The sequence below is a fragment of the Schistocerca gregaria genome, chromosome 4 (genome assembly GCF_023897955.1).
Source record: "Schistocerca gregaria isolate iqSchGreg1 chromosome 4, iqSchGreg1.2, whole genome shotgun sequence".
Lineage (NCBI taxonomy): Eukaryota > Metazoa > Arthropoda > Insecta > Orthoptera > Acrididae > Schistocerca > Schistocerca gregaria.
Window position 1 is genome coordinate 226,417,246 of NC_064923.1, and position 9,817 is coordinate 226,427,062.

The following is a 9,817-nucleotide window of genomic DNA, read 5'->3' on the forward strand; positions in this document are numbered from 1 at the left end:
ACCATCTTTTAAGAGATGATTGCGCGACTCGGCTGTTCGATGCATGATATCAAGTCAAACCTCTTTTAAACGTCTAGTTTCGAAACTTATTTTATTTGGCTATCAGTTTCGGCCATCTTTTGACAAGAACATAGGTGGAATTTTCCCATGCGTCGGTCACGGGTCTGAAGATAGCGTAGTAAATCGTTGAAGCTGGCAGCCACATAAAATAAGTTCGGAAACTAGAAGGCGGAAAGGTATTTAATTTGATATCCTTAATCATTTCACTTCAAAACTGTGTGCTTCAAAGTTCAGTGGTACCTAATGAAGCCCTCCGAAAGGATTCACCTACATTTCCGTACAAGGACCTCCGACGCCTATTGGACAACATAGCTAGGTGAATTGTTAATTTTTCTTAGAGTTTATCCAACCAAGTTTCGGATAATGAGAAAATGTGCAGAGCATTGGCACAGAAAATACAATTTCGAGAAGACAGTGCTGGATGAGGAAGGTATGGTACTCATGTTACAGAAAGTGAGAGAGTATGTCACTTACGTGCCTCATAGGCATCAATACGGCCTTTTTAGAACCAGTGATAGGAGCAAACACTGATATGAAGAAATTGGAAACCAGAACGTGTAATGATAACAGTTCCTCGATCACATTTTCACTGACGATGCAAAGGCGCTCACTTTATGACGTTGCAGTTTGTACGAAGAAACAGGACCAAGTAGCATATGCTGTCAAAAATAGGTTAGCGGGTACGTATTCCAAGAAAGAGCTGCAGAAATATCAATCGTCTAATATTTAATAAAGTGGACGTTGTGATGATCAACAGCACTGCGACTTTGTAGAGGAGAAAGTGAGGAAGCGGTAACTATCGCTCCGGATGTCAGCACTTGATTCTAGTGAGCGGAAGAAGTATGACGAATCTATATTACTGAGCTACTGAATATTAACAGTGATCCGGTATTTGTGAGCAGAGTTTTCGTACCACCAGTAGAGTAAGGAACTTCAGAAAGTCACCAGAATCCTAATTTCCAGACAACGGAGAGGATCACGATAACATTCAGAAGATGAAATTTTTTAAAAAAAAGTTCAAATGTGTGTGAAATCTTATGGGACTTAACTGCTAAGGTCATCAGTCCCTAAGCTTAAACATTACTTAACCTAATTTATCCTAAGAACAATCACACCCACCCATGCCCGATGGAGGACTCGAACCTCCACCGGGACCAGCCGCACAGCCATGAAAGTTAAATTGCATAAAAAAGACTAGTGATAAAATCTTCTAGAGCGAAGAAAACAACTGTTCGCAAGTCCTACATCGATCACTGGTAGGTACTGCCACTCTCCAGATACTTAGTCACCGAGTGTGATTGCTTGTTCGCCTTCACTATTGAAACTACCAGAATGACAAATAAAATAACAATTACGCTAAATACTATTTCCTGTACTTGTCATTATTGCTGATAACTTCTTGTCACTAAATAATACATCCTTTGTAATTATCTAATTTTTCCCTTCGCAAATTTAATTTTTATTTGTTCTCTCAGCTTCAACATTTTTAGACCACATTCTTTTCATATAAAACTTAATAATACTTAGGTAATGACATACTGAGTTGTGGGATCGTTCAGTAAACTATCTATGAAATAATAAATTAAATTCCTTACTGCATTGTGAATAGCAGTAGAAATAATACGTGTCGAATACGGCTTGTAGTAAATTCTGAAGGAAAAATCATATTTGAAAAACGCAACTAGTAAATCAAATAGCCGGCCGGAGTGGCCGAGCAGTTCTAGGCGCTACAGTATGCAACCGCGCGTCCGCTACGGTAACAGGTTCGAATCTTGTCTCGGGCATGGATGTGTGTGATGTCCTTAGGTTAGTTACGGTTAACTAGTTCTAAGTTCTAGGGGACTGGTCAGAAGTTAAGTCACATAGTGCTCAGAGCCATTTTTTTTTAAATGAAATAAACAATAAATAAATTTACTCTATAGTCCACAAACATAACAAAGTAACTCATTTCTGTATGTATTAAAATTTGGCGCCAGCCTTCACACAGAATAAATTCAGTCTGAGACAGTGTAGAGAAAAGGAACGCAAGAACACTTCAGAATTTTGAATTCTTCTATGAACATTGAGAAATAATGGTCTTAAAAACAGTGTTCGAAAGAATGGCAGGGCTAGAGGCTAATAACACAGACTCCTTCGTGCCACAAAATGCTCTGCTTCATCCAGTACTCGTAGAACACTGGTAGAGAAACTCTGGTCATATTCAGAAAGAGCAACGCTCTAATTCTTTTCCCTCTGTTCTGATTTAGATCCACCGCATTCACAAAAAATCATCAGAAGGTAAGGTATCTTTAGTACGGCCACAGTTAAGTGCTTCAACTACCATTCTGTACTTGAATTATTGATGCTCCTCTAATGAACATGACAGTCGAGTCACATGGAAGAGCAAACCTTTCCTACTGCCCTTCCTTATTTACACTTGTTACATTGTCGTTTCTCGAAGATTGCAGTTTATCGCTCTTTGAAGTCTTGTGACAATTTTCTCGAATAACACAGTGTTATTATAAAGGTTTTCAAATTCGAAATACCATCAGAGAGGTGCTGCACGTCCGATGAAAAACTACAGAGGTGACAACGAACCATCCGTGATCTCCCGTATGCGTTCTATTGTTAAAGATTAAAAGCAAAAATATTCTTTGTTCAGTTTTCCTTGGTGTACGAGGATGTGCAGTCAACCTCTTCAGAAAGGTCGGCTGTATGCCCTGTTATCACACAACATTGTGCCACACGATAGAATAATGAGTTAGACCCAACTCCAAAATCGTATCCCGAAAGCGTAATTGGTGAATCAGGAGGAAAGGCATGTGTTTTGAAGGGGAATAGCATTACAGATTCTGAACAAAAAACTTGATGTGGACATATGCCAGCTTCTGCATGGTTTCCGAGATATAATACTTTTGAATACATTTCTATTTATTTTCTGTGTTATTCAAATGGTTCAAATGGCTCTGAGCACTATGGCACTTAACTTCTGAGGTCATCAGTCCCCTAGAACGTATAACTACTTAAACCTACCTAACCTAAGGACATCACACACATCCATGCCCGAGGCAGGATTCGAACCTGCGACCGTAGCGGTCTCGCGGTTCCAGACTGCAGCGCCTAGAACCACTCGGCCACTCCGCCCGGCTTTCTGTGTTATTCATTGTCATTGTTTACAACGTAGCACAGTAATACAGAGGACGCTGAGACGAACATTTTGATACAGGACGCTTGTGGTCTATCAAGTCGGGAAATTACCTCCAACTGGACTACAAAGAGTACCTCAGATACAACGCACGCGCGACGCGCGAGATTTTCAATATTCCCTCGATCTCTCAGCGCAAACTGTTAGTCGTAGGCAAAAAATAAAGGGGACCTACTTTTGTAGCAATTTTAATTCAGTTTAATTGTGTACTGAGACACGTTTATATTGAAGTGTGCGGTTTTCGGGTTATTAAAGAAAATCGTACGAAAGTGATATAAAAAGTATTTTATCTCGGAAACCATTCACAATATGGCATATGTCCATATGAAGTTTTTTGTTTAGAAACGCTAATTCTGTCACGTGTAGAAGCTTGTACCTTTCCCACTGACTCGCCCCGTATATATAAATATACATACATAACTTTTTCCTGAAATTTCTATGGGCAAAATACGGCGTACTGGCCTGTGGGAGATAGCGTAGCTAATGAATTGTCACACCTTCGATCGAATGCGAGGATGAACAAAACTGTCTATGTCTCTGTGCCAGCCATGGCTTAGTGAATTGCCTTGAACTGCTACGTAAGAATATTCCGTCAAGAAGATATGTAAGTAATGCAGGTGGTTCGTCTACTCACAGCGTTGCCCTTGACGGCTCGAAGACCTTCACCGGACGAGGTAGTGCCGCTTCTCACGCCGGGCGCCGACTGCTACAGCGTGGGCCAGAGAGGCTGAACGGGAAAGTCGTCCAGGCGGCATCTGGGCTAAACGAGGCCAGAGGGCGGTGGTGGGCACGTCCGGACTGAGGGAACAGCCGGCTCCACCGTCCGCGTCCCCTGGTCTGCTGTCTATTGCTGCCTCATGTTGTTGGTGAAACGTACATACAGTCATAAGTCATCAGTCTCTTGTCAGTTACGTACCGTGGCCCAGGAGTAGTGTCTTTGACTGCTAACCCAGAGTTGTTCGATCTCAGTTTTGCTCCCAGGCGATTAAAGGAATATCATTCGCAATGGGGCCCAAATAATCTCTATACTACAGTCATGACTAAAGATGGGGGGGGGGGACGAACGCAGGTTATGAGCACCATTCTCCCCTTCGAGTAGGAAACTCCTCATAAGGCAGGAGGAACAGCAATGATCAACGGCATGGCAATGGAAGAGGCAATGTAATATGACAATGGATAATGGATTCCACATTAAACCCCCACTGAGATCTAGAGTGGCTGTCAATGGGGAGGTGAAAAAAGCAACGGAAGTGTAGCACTCTACGATCGGAACGTCGAGTGTAAGAAGTCCTTATATGGACGGAAAACTAGAAAACCTGGAGAGGGAAATGCAAAGGTAAATGTTGATTCGGTAGCATTTAGCAAAGTGAAATTGAATAAAAATAAACATACACTACTGGCCATTAAAATTGCTACACCAAGAAAATATGTAGATGATAAATGAGTATTCATTGGACAAATACACTCCTGGAAATGGAAAAAAGAACACATTGACACCGGTGTGTCAGACCCACCATACTTGCTCCGGACACTGCGAGAGGGCTGTACAAGCAATGATCACACGCACGGCACAGCGGACACACCAGGAACCGCGGTGTTGGCCGTCGAATGGCGCTAGCTGCGCAGCATTTGTGCACCGCCGCCGTCAGTGTCAGCCAGTTTGCCGTGGCATACGGAGCTCCATCGCAGTCTTTAACACTGGTAGCATGCCGCGACAGCGTGGACGTGAGCCGTATGTGCAGTTGACGGACATTGAGCGAGGGCGTATAGTGGGCATGCGGGAGGCCGGGTGGACGTACCGCCGAATTGCTCAACACGTGGGGCGTGAGGTCTCCACAGTACATCGATGTTGTCGCCAGTGGTCGGCGGAAGGTGCACGTGCCCGTTGACCTGGGACCGGACCGCAGCGACGCACGGATGCACGCCAAGACCGTAGGATCCTACACAGTGCCGTAGGGGACCGAACCGCCACTTCCCAGCAAATTAGGGACACTGTTGCTGCTGGGGTATCAGCAAGGACCATTCGCAACCGTCTCCATGAAGCTGAGCTACGGTCCCGCACACCGTTAGGCCGTCTTCCGCTCACGCCCCAACATCGTGCAGCCCGCCTCCAGTGGTGTCGCAACAGGCGTGAATGGAGGGACGAATGGAGACGTGTCGTCTTCAGCGATGAGAGTCGCTTCTGCCTTGGTGCCAATGATGGTCGTATGCGTGTTTGGCGCCGTGCAGGTGAGCGCCACAATCAGGACTGCATAAGACCGAGGCACACAGGGCCAACTCCCGGCATCATGGTGTGGGGAGCGATCTCGTACACTGGCCGTACACCTCTGGTGATCGTCGAGGGGACACTGAATAGTACACGGTACATCCAAACCGTCATCGAACCCATCGTTCTACCATTCCTAGACCGGCAAGGGAACTTGCTGTTCCAACAGGACAATACACGTCCGCATGTATCCCCTGCCACCCAACGTGCTCTAGAAGGTGTAAGTCAACTACCCTGGCCAGCAAGATCTCCGGATCTGTCCCCATTGAGCATGTTTGGGACTGGATGAAGCGTCGTCTCACGCTGTCTGCATGTCCAGCACGAACGCTGGTCCAACGGAGGCGCCAGGTGGAAATGGCATGGCAAGCCGTTTCACAGGACTACATCCAGCATCTCTACGATCGTCTCCATGGGAGAATAGCAGCCTGCATTGCTGCGAAAGGGTGATATACACTGCACTAGTGCCGACATTGTGCATGCTCTGTTGCCTGTCTCTATGTGCCTGTGGTTCTGTCAGTGAGATCATGTGATGTATCTGACCCAAGGAATGTGTCAATAAAGTTTCCCCTTCCTGGAACAATGAATTCACGGTGTTCTTATTTCAATTTCCAGCAGTGAATATTATGCTGGAATTGACATGTGATTTCGTTTCGACGTGATTTGGGTGCATAGATCATGAGAAATCAGTACCCAGAACAACCACCTCTGGCCGTAATAACGGCCTTCATACGCCTGAGAATTGAGTCAAACAGAGCTTAGATGGCGTGTACAGGTACAGCGGCCCATGCATTTTCAACACGATACCACAGTTCATCAAGAGTAGTGCCTTGTGTATTGTGACGAGCCAGTTGTTCAGCCACCATTGACCAGACGTTTTCAATTGGTGAGAGATCTGGAGAATGTGCTGGCCAGGTCAGAGGTCGAACATTTTATGTTTCCAGAAAGGCCCATACAGGACCTGCAACATGCGATCGTGCATTATCGTGCTGAAATGTAGGGTTTCGCAGGGATCGAATGAAGGGTAGAGCCACGGGTCGTAACACATCTGAAATATAGCGTCCACTGTTCAATGTGCCGTCAATGCGAACAAGAGGTGACCGAGACGTGTAACCAATGGCACCCCATACCATCACGCCTGTTGATACGCCTGTATGGCGATGACGAATACACGCTTCCAATGTCCATTCACCGCGATGTCGCCAGACACGGATGCGACCATCATGATGCTGTAAACAGAACCTTAATTCATCCGAAAAAATGACGTTTGGGATTCTCGCAGCCAGGTTCTTCGTTGAATACACCACCGCAGGCGCTCCTGTCTGTGATGCAGCGTCAAGGTTAACGGCAGCCTTGGTCTGCTGCAAAGGTTGCAGATAGTTGTTGCCTTACAAACGTCCCCATCTGTTGGCTCAGGGATCGAGACGTGGCTCGACGATTCGTTACAGTCATGCGGATAAGATGCCTGTCACCTCCTCTGCGAGTGATACGAGGCCGTTGGGATCCAGCACGGCGTTCCGTATTGCCCTCCTGAACTCCCTGATTCCATATTCTGCTGACAGTCATTGGATCTCGACCAACGCGAGCAGTAATGTCGCACTACGATAAACCGCAATGGCGATAGGCTACAATCCGACCTTTATCAAAGTCGGAAACGTGATAGTACGTTTTTCTCCTCCTTACACGAGGCATCACATCAACGTTTCACCAGGCATCGCCGGCCAACTGCCGTTTGTGTATGAGAAATCGGTTGGAAACTTATCTCGTGTCAGCACGTTGTAAGTGACGCTACCGGCGCCAACCTTGGTGTATGTTCTAAAAAGCTAATCATTTGCATATCACGGCATCTTCATGTTGGTTAGATTTCGCGCCCGTAGCACGTCATCTTCGTGGTGTAGAAATTTTAATGGCCAGTAGCGTATATATTCAGGCGAATGTACTGAGCATCAGGTAGTGATGAAACCGAAGAATGATTTACAAACAACAGGAAGGTACAGAAAAGTCAGTTACTGTCAACTGTTCAGTGACAGCAGACTGTCCAGTCACATTAACGCGACCTCCGGTCAAAGGCCTGTACAAACACCTTTTGCAGTGCGGGCGACTGCGAGACGTTGCCGAAGAGAGTCAGTGACGTCCTGGAAGGATGTGGAGCTACGCCGACTCCAGTCCAGTGGCTAGGAGCCCTATGTTTCTCGCTTGAGGCTCCATGGCGCGGACATCCTGTTCGAGGTGGTCCCACAGATTTTCCATTGGGATTAAATCCTGGTAGTTGGTGGCCAGTGGAGTACGGTAAATTCATTTTGGTGCTCTCTGAACCACGCACGTACATCGGAAGCCGTGTGACACGTTGTATTATCCTGTTGGTATGTGGATCGTGCCAAGGAGAAACAAACATTAAGTAGGGGTGCACATGATCCCCAAGGACTGATATTGATTCGTATTGCCTTCTAGAATGGGATCACTCAGGGAATACCCTCCGACCTTGCCACTTCCTACGATTGCTGTAGGGTGTTCGCCTTCAGATCATTCATGCCGTACACGCTGTCTGATGGAGCATAAAACGTGATTCATTTCAAAAGGTCACCTGTGACTCTACTGATGTGGAAATTCGTACCTTTATTGCCGATGAACTGCAATGTGCATGGGTATACGAACCAGGTGCCCCCAGTGGAGGCCATACGCTGCAACGTTCGCTGAAAAGTTGTTCAGGAAGTTCATCTGGATGGTCAGTTGCTCAACAGTTGCACGTCTGTCTAGCCGCACACATCTCACCCCTGTCGTTTATGGCTAGTAGTGCACAAAAGCTGCCTCGGTACCGGTTTTGAATAGCGCCATTTTGTCATCCACGGTATACTCTAACAACGCGGCTCTCGAACTTATCACAAACTTAGCCGTTTCGGAAATGCTTCCACCCTGACCTGAAAGGCAATGATCCTGTCCCTTTGGATATCTGATGTATTGCTCATTTTCTGTTTATTACGACGCCTACACTATGAAACTTCGTGGCAGATTAAAACTGTGTGCGGACTGAGAATCGAACTCAGAACCTTTGCCTTTTGCGGGCAAATGCTCTACTAACTGAGCTACCCAAGCACGACTCACGCCCTGTCCTCACAGCTTTACTTCTACTAGTACCTCGTCTGCGACCTTCCAAACTTTACAGAAGCTCTCCTGCGAACCTTGCTGAACTATCACTCCTGAATGAAAGGATATTGCGGAGAAATGGCTTAGCCACAGCCTGGGGGATGTTTCCAGAATGAGATTTTTACTCTGCAGTGGAGTGTGCTCTCATATGAAACTTCCTGGCAGATTAAAACTGTGTGCCGGACCGAGACTCGAACTCGGAGACGACGTACTGGCAGAAGTAAAGCTGTGAGGACAGGACGTGAGTCGTGCTTGGGTACCTCAATTGGTAGAGCATTTGCCCGCGAAAGGCAAAGGTTCCAAGTTCGAGGCTCGGTCCGGGACACAGTTTTAATCTGCCAGGAAGTTTCATATCAGCGCACACTCCGCTGCAGAGTGAAAATCACATTCTGGAAACGATTGCACTGTTTTCCAGTTTCCTCCGACTCACTTTACATACCCTCCGATGTTAACGCTGCCGCCTGCTGTCAGTGTTAATTACACCTTGAGGTAGAATATACGTAGTGGTCTCATTAACATGATTAGGCCGTGTCTTACTCGCATCAGAATATAAACTAAACCAACAGCAATACGAGCTGATTAGTTGGAGAGTAGATATTTGCAAATTAAATGGCTGACTGGTAAATTACAAAGCAACTCTATCATACAAAAACAATCGCGCGATAGCGTGGAGCTCAATTGGACGAAAACCGTAACTTCACACGACACATGCAGACAATCATAAACACAGCAAGAAACATTGTGCACAAAATAACACGCACCTCAACAGCAAATTAAAATCTGCAGTAATAACCTGTCAGGATCCGGTTCTTACGTCCGTCACAGACTACACAGCAAGTATTCAGGCACATAGACTTCGTTGTGCGTGGAATAAGAAAATTTTGCGACCTACAATGACATATGTGCTCCTCAGGAGACTTTGGCACTGCGCCAACCGATGCTCTACTGGTGATCCTCAGTATCTAGACGATATGGTAAGATGTCTTACAGTCTCCAACTGGTTACCCGAAAAGGAAGCCTGACGAAATTCTTAGACTGAAGGGCAACAACATAGGTGGAAGGTAGGTACACGCCAGAATGACGGCGAAACAGGTCAAAGACTATCAAAAATTCCCGTGCATTCGAGAACGCCTAGAGTTTGGCCAATCGAATCACAGTCGGGGCAT

The 9,817-nt window shown here is 46.1% G+C and overlaps 1 protein-coding gene across 2 annotated transcripts in view; it reads right to left on the reverse strand.

The window, feature by feature from the left end:
• LOC126365809 (retinol-binding protein pinta-like) overlaps positions 1 to 3,980 on the reverse strand; it is a 166,149-nt gene extending 162,169 nt beyond the window's left edge. For both annotated transcript variants that reach the window (XM_050008397.1, XM_050008396.1), the window contains exon 1: positions 3,879 to 3,980. The gene's annotated coding sequence lies outside the window, so the exon portion shown is untranslated. The remainder of the gene's footprint in view (positions 1 to 3,878) is intronic.
• Between the last annotated feature and the right edge of the window lie 5,837 nt (positions 3,981 to 9,817).